The 13,223-nt window shown below is 45.6% G+C and overlaps 35 non-coding genes across 35 annotated transcripts; all 35 read right to left on the bottom strand.

Moving 5' to 3' along the window:
• Positions 1–35: 35 nt before the first annotated feature.
• On the bottom strand, positions 36–117 carry trnas-gcu (transfer RNA serine (anticodon GCU)). Its single transcript has one exon. It is a non-coding gene; the product is annotated as a tRNA-Ser (tRNA).
• Positions 118–272: 155 nt separating this feature from the next.
• trnas-gcu (transfer RNA serine (anticodon GCU)) lies at positions 273–354 on the bottom strand. The gene has a single exon. It is a non-coding gene; the product is annotated as a tRNA-Ser (tRNA).
• A 155-nt stretch (positions 355–509) lies between these two features.
• trnas-gcu (transfer RNA serine (anticodon GCU)) lies at positions 510–591 on the bottom strand. The gene has a single exon. It is a non-coding gene; the product is annotated as a tRNA-Ser (tRNA).
• A 155-nt stretch (positions 592–746) lies between these two features.
• On the bottom strand, positions 747–828 carry trnas-gcu (transfer RNA serine (anticodon GCU)). Its single transcript has one exon. It is a non-coding gene; the product is annotated as a tRNA-Ser (tRNA).
• A 394-nt stretch (positions 829–1,222) lies between these two features.
• On the bottom strand, positions 1,223–1,304 carry trnas-gcu (transfer RNA serine (anticodon GCU)). The gene has a single exon. It is a non-coding gene; the product is annotated as a tRNA-Ser (tRNA).
• A 156-nt stretch (positions 1,305–1,460) lies between these two features.
• trnas-gcu (transfer RNA serine (anticodon GCU)) lies at positions 1,461–1,542 on the bottom strand. The gene has a single exon. It is a non-coding gene; the product is annotated as a tRNA-Ser (tRNA).
• Positions 1,543–1,934: 392 nt separating this feature from the next.
• On the bottom strand, positions 1,935–2,016 carry trnas-gcu (transfer RNA serine (anticodon GCU)). Its single transcript has one exon. It is a non-coding gene; the product is annotated as a tRNA-Ser (tRNA).
• A 629-nt stretch (positions 2,017–2,645) lies between these two features.
• trnas-gcu (transfer RNA serine (anticodon GCU)) lies at positions 2,646–2,727 on the bottom strand. The gene has a single exon. It is a non-coding gene; the product is annotated as a tRNA-Ser (tRNA).
• Positions 2,728–3,119: 392 nt separating this feature from the next.
• Positions 3,120–3,201, bottom strand: trnas-gcu (transfer RNA serine (anticodon GCU)). Its single transcript has one exon. It is a non-coding gene; the product is annotated as a tRNA-Ser (tRNA).
• Positions 3,202–3,356: 155 nt separating this feature from the next.
• On the bottom strand, positions 3,357–3,438 carry trnas-gcu (transfer RNA serine (anticodon GCU)). The gene has a single exon. It is a non-coding gene; the product is annotated as a tRNA-Ser (tRNA).
• Positions 3,439–3,593: 155 nt separating this feature from the next.
• trnas-gcu (transfer RNA serine (anticodon GCU)) lies at positions 3,594–3,675 on the bottom strand. The gene has a single exon. It is a non-coding gene; the product is annotated as a tRNA-Ser (tRNA).
• Positions 3,676–3,830: 155 nt separating this feature from the next.
• On the bottom strand, positions 3,831–3,912 carry trnas-gcu (transfer RNA serine (anticodon GCU)). The gene has a single exon. It is a non-coding gene; the product is annotated as a tRNA-Ser (tRNA).
• Positions 3,913–4,304: 392 nt separating this feature from the next.
• Positions 4,305–4,386, bottom strand: trnas-gcu (transfer RNA serine (anticodon GCU)). The gene has a single exon. It is a non-coding gene; the product is annotated as a tRNA-Ser (tRNA).
• A 629-nt stretch (positions 4,387–5,015) lies between these two features.
• trnas-gcu (transfer RNA serine (anticodon GCU)) lies at positions 5,016–5,097 on the bottom strand. Its single transcript has one exon. It is a non-coding gene; the product is annotated as a tRNA-Ser (tRNA).
• A 392-nt stretch (positions 5,098–5,489) lies between these two features.
• On the bottom strand, positions 5,490–5,571 carry trnas-gcu (transfer RNA serine (anticodon GCU)). Its single transcript has one exon. It is a non-coding gene; the product is annotated as a tRNA-Ser (tRNA).
• Positions 5,572–5,726: 155 nt separating this feature from the next.
• trnas-gcu (transfer RNA serine (anticodon GCU)) lies at positions 5,727–5,808 on the bottom strand. The gene has a single exon. It is a non-coding gene; the product is annotated as a tRNA-Ser (tRNA).
• A 155-nt stretch (positions 5,809–5,963) lies between these two features.
• Positions 5,964–6,045, bottom strand: trnas-gcu (transfer RNA serine (anticodon GCU)). Its single transcript has one exon. It is a non-coding gene; the product is annotated as a tRNA-Ser (tRNA).
• A 155-nt stretch (positions 6,046–6,200) lies between these two features.
• Positions 6,201–6,282, bottom strand: trnas-gcu (transfer RNA serine (anticodon GCU)). Its single transcript has one exon. It is a non-coding gene; the product is annotated as a tRNA-Ser (tRNA).
• Positions 6,283–6,674: 392 nt separating this feature from the next.
• On the bottom strand, positions 6,675–6,756 carry trnas-gcu (transfer RNA serine (anticodon GCU)). Its single transcript has one exon. It is a non-coding gene; the product is annotated as a tRNA-Ser (tRNA).
• Positions 6,757–7,385: 629 nt separating this feature from the next.
• On the bottom strand, positions 7,386–7,467 carry trnas-gcu (transfer RNA serine (anticodon GCU)). The gene has a single exon. It is a non-coding gene; the product is annotated as a tRNA-Ser (tRNA).
• Positions 7,468–7,622: 155 nt separating this feature from the next.
• Positions 7,623–7,704, bottom strand: trnas-gcu (transfer RNA serine (anticodon GCU)). Its single transcript has one exon. It is a non-coding gene; the product is annotated as a tRNA-Ser (tRNA).
• A 382-nt stretch (positions 7,705–8,086) lies between these two features.
• Positions 8,087–8,168, bottom strand: trnas-gcu (transfer RNA serine (anticodon GCU)). Its single transcript has one exon. It is a non-coding gene; the product is annotated as a tRNA-Ser (tRNA).
• A 155-nt stretch (positions 8,169–8,323) lies between these two features.
• trnas-gcu (transfer RNA serine (anticodon GCU)) lies at positions 8,324–8,405 on the bottom strand. Its single transcript has one exon. It is a non-coding gene; the product is annotated as a tRNA-Ser (tRNA).
• A 394-nt stretch (positions 8,406–8,799) lies between these two features.
• Positions 8,800–8,881, bottom strand: trnas-gcu (transfer RNA serine (anticodon GCU)). Its single transcript has one exon. It is a non-coding gene; the product is annotated as a tRNA-Ser (tRNA).
• Positions 8,882–9,037: 156 nt separating this feature from the next.
• Positions 9,038–9,119, bottom strand: trnas-gcu (transfer RNA serine (anticodon GCU)). The gene has a single exon. It is a non-coding gene; the product is annotated as a tRNA-Ser (tRNA).
• Positions 9,120–9,748: 629 nt separating this feature from the next.
• trnas-gcu (transfer RNA serine (anticodon GCU)) lies at positions 9,749–9,830 on the bottom strand. The gene has a single exon. It is a non-coding gene; the product is annotated as a tRNA-Ser (tRNA).
• A 392-nt stretch (positions 9,831–10,222) lies between these two features.
• trnas-gcu (transfer RNA serine (anticodon GCU)) lies at positions 10,223–10,304 on the bottom strand. The gene has a single exon. It is a non-coding gene; the product is annotated as a tRNA-Ser (tRNA).
• A 155-nt stretch (positions 10,305–10,459) lies between these two features.
• trnas-gcu (transfer RNA serine (anticodon GCU)) lies at positions 10,460–10,541 on the bottom strand. Its single transcript has one exon. It is a non-coding gene; the product is annotated as a tRNA-Ser (tRNA).
• Positions 10,542–11,170: 629 nt separating this feature from the next.
• On the bottom strand, positions 11,171–11,252 carry trnas-gcu (transfer RNA serine (anticodon GCU)). Its single transcript has one exon. It is a non-coding gene; the product is annotated as a tRNA-Ser (tRNA).
• Positions 11,253–11,644: 392 nt separating this feature from the next.
• Positions 11,645–11,726, bottom strand: trnas-gcu (transfer RNA serine (anticodon GCU)). Its single transcript has one exon. It is a non-coding gene; the product is annotated as a tRNA-Ser (tRNA).
• Positions 11,727–11,881: 155 nt separating this feature from the next.
• On the bottom strand, positions 11,882–11,963 carry trnas-gcu (transfer RNA serine (anticodon GCU)). Its single transcript has one exon. It is a non-coding gene; the product is annotated as a tRNA-Ser (tRNA).
• Positions 11,964–12,118: 155 nt separating this feature from the next.
• trnas-gcu (transfer RNA serine (anticodon GCU)) lies at positions 12,119–12,200 on the bottom strand. Its single transcript has one exon. It is a non-coding gene; the product is annotated as a tRNA-Ser (tRNA).
• Positions 12,201–12,355: 155 nt separating this feature from the next.
• On the bottom strand, positions 12,356–12,437 carry trnas-gcu (transfer RNA serine (anticodon GCU)). Its single transcript has one exon. It is a non-coding gene; the product is annotated as a tRNA-Ser (tRNA).
• Positions 12,438–12,592: 155 nt separating this feature from the next.
• Positions 12,593–12,674, bottom strand: trnas-gcu (transfer RNA serine (anticodon GCU)). Its single transcript has one exon. It is a non-coding gene; the product is annotated as a tRNA-Ser (tRNA).
• Positions 12,675–12,829: 155 nt separating this feature from the next.
• trnas-gcu (transfer RNA serine (anticodon GCU)) lies at positions 12,830–12,911 on the bottom strand. Its single transcript has one exon. It is a non-coding gene; the product is annotated as a tRNA-Ser (tRNA).
• Between the last annotated feature and the right edge of the window lie 312 nt (positions 12,912–13,223).

Here is a 13,223-nt window from a genome sequence, read left to right as displayed (position 1 = left end):
TTTGCCTGGCACTCTCGAACACTAAAGACAACCATCGACGAGGATGGGATTCGAACCCACGCGTGCAGAGCACAATGGATTAGCAGTCCATCGCCTTAACCACTCGGCCACCTCGTCACGCGGCTGCATTAAACTGGGATGGGGTGTTTTTCTGCAGCTATGTTTAGGATGATTACTTTAAAGTGGTTAAACGTTAAAGCGGTGGTAAGTACGTTAAAGCAAAGTGCTTTAAACAACTTTGCCTGGCACTCTCGAACACTAAAGACAACCATCGACGAGGATGGGATTCGAACCCACGCGTGCAGAGCACAATGGATTAGCAGTTCATCGCCTTAACCACTCGGCCACCTCGTCACACGTCTGCATGAAACTGGGCTCTGGTGTTTTTCTGCAGCTATGTTTAGGATGATTACTTTAAAGTGGTTAAACGTTAAAGCGGTGGTAGGTACATTAAAGCAAAGTGCTTCAAACAACTTTGCCTGGCACTCTCGAACACTAAAGACATCAAACGACGAAGATGGGATTCGAACCCACGCGTGCAGAGCACAATGGATTAGCAGTCCATCGCCTTAACCACTCGGCCACCTCGTCTCACGTCTGCATGAAACTGGGCTCTGGTGTTTTTCTGCAGCTATGTTTAGGATGATTACTTTAAAGTAGTTAAACGTTAAAGCGGTGGTAAGTACGTTAAAGCAAAGTGCTTTAAACAACTTTGCCTTGCACTCTCGAACACTAAAGACAACCATCGACGAGGATGGGATTTGAACCCACGTGTGCAGAGCACAATGGATTAGCAGTCCATCGCCTTAACCACTCGGCCACCTCGTCATTCGTCTACAAGGAACTTTGGCTCTGGTGTTTTTCTGCAGCTATGTTTAGGATGATTACTTTAAAGTAGTTAAACGTTAAAGCGGTGGTAAGTCCGTTAAACCAAAGTGCTTTAAACAACTTTGCCTGGCACTCTCGAACACTAAAGACAACCATCGTTGAGGATGGGATTTGAACCCACGTGTGCAGAGCACAATGGATTAGCAGTCCATCGCCTTAACCACTCGGCCACCTCGTCATGCGTCTACAAGGAACTTTGGCTCTGGTGTTTTTCTGCAGCTATGTTTAGGATGATTACTTTAAAGTGGTTAAACGTTAAAGCGGTGGTAGGTACATTAAAGCAAAGTGCTTCAAACAACTTTGCCTGGCACTCTCGAACACTAAAGACATCAAACGACGAAGATGGGATTCGAACCCACGCGTGCAGAGCACAATGGATTAGCAGTCCATCGCCTTTACCACTCGGCCACCTCGTCATGCGTCTACAAGGAACTTTGGCTCTGGTGTTTTTCTGCAGCTATGTTTAGGATGATTACTTTAAAGTGGTTAACTGTTAAAGCGGTGGTAGGTACATTAAAGCAAAGTGCTTCAAACAACTTTGCCTGGCACTCTCGAACACTAAAGACATCAAACGACGAAGATGGGATTCGAACCCACGCGTGCAGAGCACAATGGATTAGCAGTCCATCGCCTTAACCACTCGGCCACCTCGTCTCACGTCTGCATGAAACTGGGCTCTGGTGTTTTTCTGCAGCTATGTTTAGGATGATTACTTTAAAGTAGTTAAACGTTAAAGCGGTGGTAAGTACGTTAAAGCAAAGTGCTTTAAACAACTTTGCCTTGCACTCTCGAACACTAAAGACAACCATCGACGAGGATGGGATTCGAACCAACGCGTGCAGAGCACCATGGATTAGCAGTCCATCGCCTTAACCACTCAGCCACCTCGTCACGCGGCTGAATTAAAATGGGATGGGGTGTTTTTCTACAGCTATGTTTAGGATGATTACGTTAAAGTGGTTAAACGTTAAAGCGGTGGTAGGTAAATTAAAGCAAAGTGCTTCAAACAACTTTGCCTGGCACTCTCGAACACTAAAGACATCAAACGACGAGGATGGGATTCGAACCCACGCGTGCAGAGCACAATGGATTAGCAGTCCATCGCCTTAACCACTCGGCCACCTCGTCACGTGTCTGCATGAAACTGGGATGTGATTTTTTTCTGCATCTATGTTGAGGATGATTACTTTAAAGTAGTTAAACGTTAAAGCGGTGGTAAGTACGTTAAAGCAAAGTGCTTTAAAAAACTTTGCCTGGAACTCTCGAACACTAAAGACAACCATCGTTGAGGATGGGTTTCAAACCCACGCGTCCAGAGCACAATGGATTAGCAAACCATCGCCTTAACCACTCGGCCACCTCGTCACGCGGCTGCATTAAACTGGGATGGGGTGTTTTTCTGCAGCTATGTTTAGGATGATTACATTAAAGTAGTTAAACGTTAAAGCGGTGGTAAGTACGTTAAAGCAAAGTGCTTTAAAAAACTTTGCCTGGCACTCTCGAACACTAAAGACAACCATCGACGAGGATGAGATTCGAACCCACGCGTGCAGAGCACAATGGATTAGCAGTCCATCGCCTTAACCACTCGGCCACCTCGTCACACGTCTGCATGAAACTGGGCTCTGGTGTTTTTCTGCAGCTATGTTTAGGATGATTACTTTAAAGTGGTTAAACGTTAAAGCGGTGGTAGGTACATTAAAGCAAAGTGCTTCAAACAACTTTGCCTGGCACTCTCGAACACTAAAGACATCAAACGACGAGGATGGGATTCGAACCCACGCGTGCAGAGCACAATGGATTAGCAGTCCATCGCCTTAACCACTCGGCCACCTCGTCACGTGTCTGCATGAAACTGGGATGTGATGTTTTTCTGCATCTATGTTTAGGATGATTACTTTAAAGTAGTTAAACGTTAAAGCGGTGGTAAGTACGTTAAAGCAAAGTGCTTTAAAAAACTTTGCCTGGCACTCTCGAACACTAAAGACAACCATCGACGAGGATGGGATTCAAACCCACACGTGCAGAGCACAATGGATTAGCAGTCCATCGCCTTAACCACTCGGCCACCTCGTCACACGTCTGCATGAAACTGGGCTCTGGTGTTTTTCTGCAGCTATGTTTAGGATGATTACTTTAAAGTGGTTAAACGTTAAAGCGGTGGTAAGTACGTTAAAGCAAAGTGCTTTAAACAACTTTGCCTGGCACTCTCGAACACTAAAGACAACAATCGACGAGGATGGGATTCGAACCCACGCGTGCAGAGCACAATGGATTAGCAGTCCATCGCCTTAACCACTCGGCCACCTCGTCACACGTCTGCATGAAACTGGGCTCTGGTGTTTTTCTGCAGCTATGTTTAGGATGATTACTTTAAAGTGGTTAAACGTTAAAGCGGTGGTAGGTACATTAAAGCAAAGTGCTTCAAACAACTTTGCCTGGCACTCTCGAACACTAAAGACATCAAACGACGAAGATGGGATTCGAACCCACGCATGCAGAGCACAATGGATTAGCAGTCCATCGCCTTAACCACTCGGCCACCTCGTCTCACGTCTGCATGAATCTGGGCTCTGGTGTTTTTCTGCAGCTATGTTTAGGATGATTACTTTAAAGTAGTTAAACGTTAAAGCGGTGGTAAGTACGTTAAAGCAAAGTGCTTTAAACAGCTTTGCCTTGCACTCTCGAACACTAAAGACAACCATCGACGAGGATGGGATTTGAACCCACGTGTGCAGAGCACAATGGATTAGCAGTCCATCGCCTTAACCACTCGGCCACCTCGTCATGCGTCTGCTTGGAATTGGAATGTGGTGTTTTTCTGCAGCTATGTTTAGGATGATTACGTTAAAGTGGTTAAACGTTAAAGCGGTGGTAGGTACATTAAAGCAAAGTGCTTCAAACAACTTTGCCTGGCACTCTCGAACACTAAAGACATCAAACGACGAGGATGGGATTCGAACCCACGCGTGCAGAGCACAATGGATTAGCAGTCCATCGCCTTAACCACTCGGCCACCTCGTCACGTGTCTGCATGAAACTGGGATGTGATGTTTTTCTGCATCTATGTTTAGGATGATTACTTTAAAGTAGTTAAACGTTAAAGCGGTGGTAAGTACGTTACAGCAAAGTGCTTTAAACAACTTTGCCTTGCACTCTCGAACACTAAAGACAACCATCGACGAGGATGGGATTCGAACCAACGCGTGCAGAGCACCATGGATTAGCAGTCCATCGCCTTAACCACTCAGCCACCTCGTCACGCGGCTGAATTAAAATGGGATGGGGTGTTTTTCTACAGCTATGTTTAGGATGATTACGTTAAAGTGGTTAAACGTTAAAGCGGTGGTAGGTAAATTAAAGCAAAGTGCTTCAAACAACTTTGCCTGGCACTCTCGAACACTAAAGACATCAAACGACGAGGATGGGATTCGAACCCACGCGTGCAGAGCACAATGGATTAGCAGTCCATCGCCTTAACCACTCGGCCACCTCGTCACGTGTCTGCATGAAACTGGGATGTGATTTTTTTCTGCATCTATGTTGAGGATGATTACTTTAAAGTAGTTAAACGTTAAAGCGGTGGTAAGTACGTTAAAGCAAAGTGCTTTAAAAAACTTTGCCTGGCACTCTCGAACACTAAAGACAACCATCGTTGAGGATGGGTTTCAAACCCACGCGTCCAGAGCACAATGGATTAGCAAACCATCGCCTTAACCACTCGGCCACCTCGTCACGCGGCTGCATTAAACTGGGATGGGGTGTTTTTCTGCAGCTATGTTTAGGATGATTACATTAAAGTAGTTAAACGTTAAAGCGGTGGTAAGTACGTTAAAGCAAAGTGCTTTAAAAAACTTTGCCTGGCACTCTCGAACACTAAAGACAACCTTCGACGAGGATGAGATTCGAACCCACGCGTGCAGAGCACAATGGATTAGCAGTCCATCGCCTTAACCACTCGGCCACCTCGTCACACGTCTGCATGAAACTGGGCTCTGGTGTTTTTCTGCAGCTATGTTTAGGATGATTACTTTAAAGTGGTTAAACGTTAAAGCGGTGGTAGGTACATTAAAGCAAAGTGCTTCAAACAACTTTGCCTGGCACTCTCGAACACTAAAGACATCAAACGACGAGGATGGGATTCGAACCCACGCGTGCAGAGCACAATGGATTAGCAGTCCATCGCCTTAACCACTCGGCCACCTCGTCACGTGTCTGCATGAAACTGGGATGTGATGTTTTTCTGCATCTATGTTTAGGATGATTACTTTAAAGTAGTTAAACGTTAAAGCGGTGGTAAGTACGTTAAAGCAAAGTGCTTTAAAAAACTTTGCCTGGCACTCTCGAACACTAAAGACAACCATCGACGAGGATGGGATTCAAACCCACACGTGCAGAGCACAATGGATTAGCAGTCCATCGCCTTAACCACTCGGCCACCTCGTCACACGTCTGCATGAAACTGGGCTCTGGTGTTTTTCTGCAGCTATGTTTAGGATGATTACTTTAAAGTGGTTAAACGTTAAAGCGGTGGTAAGTACGTTAAAGCAAAGTGCTTTAAACAACTTTGCCTGGCACTCTCGAACACTAAAGACAACAATCGACGAGGATGGGATTCGAACCCACGCGTGCAGAGCACAATGGATTAGCAGTCCATCGCCTTAACCACTCGGCCACCTCGTCACACGTCTGCATGAAACTGGGCTCTGGTGTTTTTCTGCAGCTATGTTTAGGATGATTACTTTAAAGTGGTTAAACGTTAAAGCGGTGGTAGGTACATTAAAGCAAAGTGCTTCAAACAACTTTGCCTGGCACTCTCGAACACTAAAGACATCAAACGACGAAGATGGGATTCGAACCCACGCGTGCAGAGCACAATGGATTAGCAGTCCATCGCCTTAACCACTCGGCCACCTCGTCTCACGTCTGCATGAAACTGGGCTCTGGTGTTTTTCTGCAGCTATGTTTAGGATGATTACTTTAAAGTAGTTAAACGTTAAAGCGGTGGTAAGTACGTTAAAGCAAAGTGCTTTAAACAGCTTTGCCTTGCACTCTCGAACACTAAAGACAACCATCGACGAGGATGGGATTTGAACCCACGTGTGCAGAGCACAATGGATTAGCAGTCCATCGCCTTAACCACTCGGCCACCTCGTCATGCGTCTGCTTGGAATTGGAATGTGGTGTTTTTCTGCAGCTATGTTTAGGATGATTACGTTAAAGTGGTTAAACGTTAAAGCGGTGGTAGGTACATTAAAGCAAAGTGCTTCAAACAACTTTGCCTGGCACTCTCGAACACTAAAGACATCAAACGACGAGGATGGGATTCGAACCCACGCGTGCAGAGCACAATGGATTAGCAGTCCATCGCCTTAACCACTCGGCCACCTCGTCACGTGTCTGCATGAAACTGGGATGTGATGTTTTTCTGCATCTATGTTTAGGATGATTACTTTAAAGTAGTTAAACGTTAAAGCGGTGGTAAGTACGTTAAAGCAAAGTGCTTTAAACAACTTTGCCTTGCACTCTCGAACACTAAAGACAACCATCGACGAGGATGGGATTCGAACCAACGCGTGCAGAGCACCATGGATTAGCAGTCCATCGCCTTAACCACTCAGCCACCTCGTCACGCGGCTGAATTAAAATGGGATGGGGTGTTTTTCTACAGCTATGTTTAGGATGATTACGTTAAAGTGGTTAAACGTTAAAGCGGTGGTAGGTAAATTAAAGCAAAGTGCTTCAAACAACTTTGCCTGGCACTCTCGAACACTAAAGACATCAAACGACGAGGATGGGATTCGAACCCACGCGTGCAGAGCACAATGGATTAGCAGTCCATCGCCTTAACCACTCGGCCACCTCGTCACGTGTCTGCATGAAACTGGGATGTGATTTTTTTCTGCATCTATGTTGAGGATGATTACTTTAAAGTAGTTAAACGTTAAAGCGGTGGTAAGTACGTTAAAGCAAAGTGCTTTAAAAAACTTTGCCTGGCACTCTCGAACACTAAAGACAACCATCGTTGAGGATGGGTTTCAAACCCACGCGTCCAGAGCACAATGGATTAGCAAACCATCGCCTTAACCACTCGGCCACCTCGTCACGCGGCTGCATTAAACTGGGATGGGGTGTTTTTCTGCAGCTATGTTTAGGATGATTACATTAAAGTAGTTAAACGTTAAAGCGGTGGTAAGTACGTTAAAGCAAAGTGCTTTAAAAAACTTTGCCTGGCACTCTCGAACACTAAAGACAACCATCGACGAGGATGAGATTCGAACCCACGCGTGCAGAGCACAATGGATTAGCAGTCCATCGCCTTAACCACTCGGCCACCTCGTCACACGTCTGCATGAAACTGGGCTCTGGTGTTTTTCTGCAGCTATGTTTAGGATGATTACTTTAAAGTGGTTAAACGTTAAAGCGGTGGTAGGTACATTAAAGCAAAGTGCTTCAAACAACTTTGCCTGGCACTCTCGAACACTAAAGACATCAAACGACGAGGATGGGATTCGAACCCACGCGTGCAGAGCACAATGGATTAGCAGTCCATCGCCTTAACCACTCGGCCACCTCGTCACGTGTCTGCATGAAACTGGGATGTGATGTTTTTCTGCATATATGTTTAGGATGATTACTTTAAAGTAGTTAAACGTTAAAGCGGTGGTAAGTACGTTAAAGCAAAGTGCTTTAAAAAACTTTGCCTGGCACTCTCGAACACTAAAGACAACCATCGACGAGGATGGGATTCGAACCCACGCGTGCAGAGCACAATGGATTAGCAGTCCATCGCCTTAACCACTCGGCCACCTCGTCACGCGGCTGCATTAAACTGGGATGGGGTGTTTTTCTGCAGCTATGTTTAGGATGATTACTTTAAAGTGGTTAAACGTTAAAGCGGTGGTAAGTACGTTAAAGCAAAGTGCTTTAAACAACTTTGCCTGGCACTCTCGAACACTAAAGACAACCATGGGATTCGAACCCACGCGTGCAGAGCACAATGGATTAGCAGTTCATCGCCTTAACCACTCGGCCACCTCGTCACACGTCTGCATGAAACTGGGCTCTGGTGTTTTTCTGCAGCTATGTTTAGGATGATTACTTTAAAGTGGTTAAACGTTAAAGCGGTGGTAGGTACATTAAAGCAAAGTGCTTCAAACAACTTTGCCTGGCACTCTCGAACACTAAAGACATCAAACGACGAAGATGGGATTCGAACCCACGCGTGCAGAGCACAATGGATTAGCAGTCCATCGCCTTAACCACTCGGCCACCTCGTCTCACGTCTGCATGAAACTGGGCTCTGGTGTTTTTCTGCAGCTATGTTTAGGATGATTACTTTAAAGTAGTTAAACGTTAAAGCGGTGGTAAGTACGTTAAAGCAAAGTGCTTTAAACAACTTTGCCTTGCACTCTCGAACACTAAAGACAACCATCGACGAGGATGGGATTTGAACCCACGTGTGCAGAGCACAATGGATTAGCAGTCCATCGCCTTAACCACTCGGCCACCTCGTCATTCGTCTACAAGGAACTTTGGCTCTGGTGTTTTTCTGCAGCTATGTTTAGGATGATTACTTTAAAGTAGTTAAACGTTAAAGCGGTGGTAAGTCCGTTAAACCAAAGTGCTTTAAACAACTTTGCCTGGCACTCTCGAACACTAAAGACAACCATCGTTGAGGATGGGATTTGAACCCACGTGTGCAGAGCACAATGGATTAGCAGTCCATCGCCTTAACCACTCGGCCACCTCGTCATGCGTCTACAAGGAACTTTGGCTCTGGTGTTTTTCTGCAGCTATGTTTAGGATGATTACTTTAAAGTGGTTAAACGTTAAAGCGGTGGTAGGTACATTAAAGCAAAGTGCTTCAAACAACTTTGCCTGGCACTCTCGAACACTAAAGACATCAAACGACGAAGATGGGATTCGAACCCACGCGTGCAGAGCACAATGGATTAGCAGTCCATCGCCTTAACCACTCGGCCACCTCGTCATGCGTCTACAAGGAACTTTGGCTCTGGTGTTTTTCTGCAGCTATGTTTAGGATGATTACTTTAAAGTGGTTAACTGTTAAAGCGGTGGTAGGTACATTAAAGCAAAGTGCTTCAAACAACTTTGCCTGGCACTCTCGAACACTAAAGACATCAAACGACGAAGATGGGATTCGAACCCACGCGTGCAGAGCACAATGGATTAGCAGTCCATCGCCTTAACCACTCGGCCACCTCGTCACGTGTCTGCATGAAACTGGGATGTGATTTTTTTCTGCATCTATGTTGAGGATGATTACTTTAAAGTAGTTAAACGTTAAAGCGGTGGTAAGTACGTTAAAGCAAAGTGCTTTAAAAAACTTTGCCTGGCACTCTCGAACACTAAAGACAACCATCGTTGAGGATGGGTTTCAAACCCACGCGTCCAGAGCACAATGGATTAGCAAACCATCGCCTTAACCACTCGGCCACCTCGTCACGCGGCTGCATTAAACTGGGATGGGGTGTTTTTCTGCAGCTATGTTTAGGATGATTACATTAAAGTAGTTAAACGTTAAAGCGGTGGTAAGTACGTTAAAGCAAAGTGCTTTAAAAAACTTTGCCTGGCACTCTCGAACACTAAAGACAACCATCGACGAGGATGAGATTCGAACCCACGCGTGCAGAGCACAATGGATTAGCAGTCCATCGCCTTAACCACTCGGCCACCTCGTCACACGTCTGCATGAAACTGGGCTCTGGTGTTTTTCTGCAGCTATGTTTAGGATGATTACTTTAAAGTGGTTAAACGTTAAAGCGGTGGTAGGTACATTAAAGCAAAGTGCTTCAAACAACTTTGCCTGGCACTCTCGAACACTAAAGACATCAAACGACGAGGATGGGATTCGAACCCACGCGTGCAGAGCACAATGGATTAGCAGTCCATTGCCTTAACCACTCGGCCACCTCGTCACGTGTCTGCATGAAACTGGGATGTGATGTTTTTCTGCATCTATGTTTAGGATGATTACTTTAAAGTAGTTAAACGTTAAAGCGGTGGTAAGTACGTTAAAGCAAAGTGCTTTAAAAAACTTTGCCTGGCACTCTCGAACACTAAAGACAACCATCGACGAGGATGGGATTCAAACCCACACGTGCAGAGCACAATGGATTAGCAGTCCATCGCCTTAACCACTCGGCCACCTCGTCACACGTCTGCATGAAACTGGGCTCTGGTGTTTTTCTGCAGCTATGTTTAGGATGATTACTTTAAAGTGGTTAAACGTTAAAGCGGTGGTAAGTACGTTAAAGCAAAGTGCTTTAAACAACTTTGCCTGGCACTCTCGAACACTAAAGACAACAATCGACGAGGATGGGATTCGAACCCACGCGTGCAGAGCACAATGGATTAGCAGTCCATCGCCTTAACCACTCGGCCACCTCGTCACACGTCTGCATGAAACTGGGCTCTGGTGTTTTTCTGCAGCTATGTTTAGGATGATTACTTTAAAGTGGTTAAACGTTAAAGCGGTGGTAGGTACATTAAAGCAAAGTGCTTCAAACAACTTTGCCTGGCACTCTCGAACACTAAAGACATCAAACGACGAAGATGGGATTCGAACCCACGCGTGCAGAGCACAATGGATTAGCAGTCCATCGCCTTAACCACTCGGCCACCTCGTCACACGTCTGCATGAAACTGGGCTCTGGTGTTTTTCTGCAGCTATGTTTAGGATGATTACTTTAAAGTGGTTAAACGTTAAAGCGGTGGTAAGTACGTTAAAGCAAAGTGCTTTAAACAACTTTGCCTGGCACTCTCGAACACTAAAGACAACCATCGAAGAGGATGGGATTCGAACCCACGCGTGCAGAGCACAATGGATTAGCAGTGCATCGCCTTAACCACTCGGCCACCTCGTCACACGTCTGCATGAAACTGGGCTCTGGTGTTTTTCTGCAGCTATGTTTAGGATGATTACTTTAAAGTGGTTAAACGTTAAAGCGGTGGTAGGTACATTAAAGCAAAGTGCTTCAAACAACTTTGCCTGGCACTCTCGAACACTAAAGACATCAAACGACGAAGATGGTATTCGAACCCACGCGTGCAGAGCACAATGGATTAGCAGTCCATCGCCTTAACCACTCGGCCACCTCGTCACGTGTCTGCATGAAACTGGGATGTGATGTTTTTCTGCATCTATGTTTAGGATGATTACTTTAAAGTAGTTAAACGTTAAAGCGGTGGTAAGTACGTTAAAGCAAAGTGCTTTAAAAAACTTTGCCTGGCACTCTCGAACACTAAAGACAACCATCGACGAGGATGGGATTCGAACCCACGCGTGCAGAGAACAATGGATTAGCAGTCCATCGCCTTAACCACTCGGCCACCTCGTCACACGTCTGCATGAAACTGGGCTCTGGTGTTTTTCTGCAGCTATGTTTAGGATGATTACTTTAAAGTGGTTAAACGTTAAAGCGGTGGTAAGTACGTTAAAGCAAAGTGCTTCAAACAACTTTGCCTGGCACTCTCGAACACTAAAGACATCAAACGACGAGGATGGGATTCGAACCCACGCGTGCAGAGCACAATGGATTAGCAGTCCATCGCCTTAACCACTCGGCCAACTCGTCTCACGTCTGCATGAAACTGGGCTCTGGTGTTTTTCTGCAGCTATGTTTAGGATGATTACTTTAAAGTAGTTAAACGTTAAAGCGGTGGTAAGTATGTTAAAGCAAAGTGCTTTAAACAACTTTGCCTTGCACTCTCGAACACTAAAGACAACCATCGACGAGGATGGGATTTGAACCCACGTGTGCAGAGCACAATGGATTAGCAGTCCATCGCCTTAACCACTCGGCCACCTCGTCATGCGTCTGCTTGAAATTGGAATGTGGTGTTTTTCTGCAGCTATGTTTAGGATGATTACGTTAAAGTGGTTAAACGTTAAAGCGGTGGTAGGTACATTAAAGCAAAGTGCTTCAAACAACTTTGCCTGGCACTCTCGAACACTAAAGACATCAAACGACGAGGATGGGATTCTAACCCACGCGTGCAGAGCACAATGGATTAGCAGTCCATCGCCTTAACCACTCGGCCACCTCGTCACATGTCTGCATGAAACTGGGATGTGATGTTTTTCTGCATCTATGTTTAGGATGATTACTTTAAAGTAGTTAAACGTTAAAGTGGTGGTAAGTACGTTAAAGCAAAGTGCTTTAAAAAACTTTGCCTGGCACTCTCGAACACTAAAGACAACCATCGACGAGGATGGGATTCGAACCCACGCGTGCAGAGCACAATGGATTAGCAGTCCATCGCCTTAACCACTCGGCCACCTCGTCACGCGGCTGCATTAAACTGGGATGGGGTGTTTTTCTGCAGCTATGTTTAGGATGATTACTTTAAAGTGGTTAAACGTTAAAGCGGTGGTAAGTACGTTAAAGCAAAGTGCTTTAAACAACTTTGCCTGGCACTCTCGAACACTAAAGACAACCATCGACGAGGATGGGATTCGAACCCACGCGTGCAGAGCACAATGGATTAGCAGTTCATCGCCTTAACCACTCGGCCACCTCGTCACACGTCTGCATGAAACTGGGCTCTGGTGTTTTTCTGCAGCTATGTTTAGGATGATTACTTTAAAGTGGTTAAACGTTAAAGCGGTGGTAGGTACATTAAAGCAAAGTGCTTCAAACAACTTTGCCTGGCACTCTCGAACACTAAAGACATCAAACGACGAAGATGGGATTCGAACCCACGCGTGCAGAGCACAATGGATTAGCAGTCCATCGCCTTAACCACTCGGCCACCTCGTCTCACGTCTGCATGAAACTGGGCTCTGGTGTTTTTCTGCAGCTATGTTTAGGATGATTACTTTAAAGTAGTTAAACGTTAAAGCGGTGGTAAGTACGTTAAAGCAAAGTGCTTTAAACAACTTTGCCTTGCACTCTCGAACACTAAAGACAACCATCGACGAGGATGGGATTTGAACCCACGTGTGCAGAGCACAATGGATTAGCAGTCCATCGCCTTAACCACTCGGCCACCTCGTCATTCGTCTACAAGGAACTTTGGCTCTGGTGTTTTTCTGCAGCTATGTTTAGGATGATTACTTTAAAGTAGTTAAACGTTAAAGCGGTGGTAAGTCCGTTAAACCAAAGTGCTTTAAACAACTTTGCCTGGCACTCTCGAACACTAAAGACAACCATCGTTGAGGATGGGATTTGAACCCACGTGTGCAGAGCACAATGGATTAGCAGTCCATCGCCTTAACCACTCGGCCACCTCGTCATGCGTCTACAAGGAACTTTGGCTCTGGTGTTTTTCTGCAGCTATGTTTAGGATGATTACTTTAAAGTGGTTAA

This window comes from Pseudorasbora parva, unplaced genomic scaffold, assembly GCF_024679245.1.
Source record: "Pseudorasbora parva isolate DD20220531a unplaced genomic scaffold, ASM2467924v1 scaffold_92, whole genome shotgun sequence".
Taxonomy (NCBI): Eukaryota; Metazoa; Chordata; class Actinopteri; order Cypriniformes; family Gobionidae; genus Pseudorasbora; species Pseudorasbora parva.
This window is presented reverse-complemented; position numbering and strand designations above follow the sequence as displayed.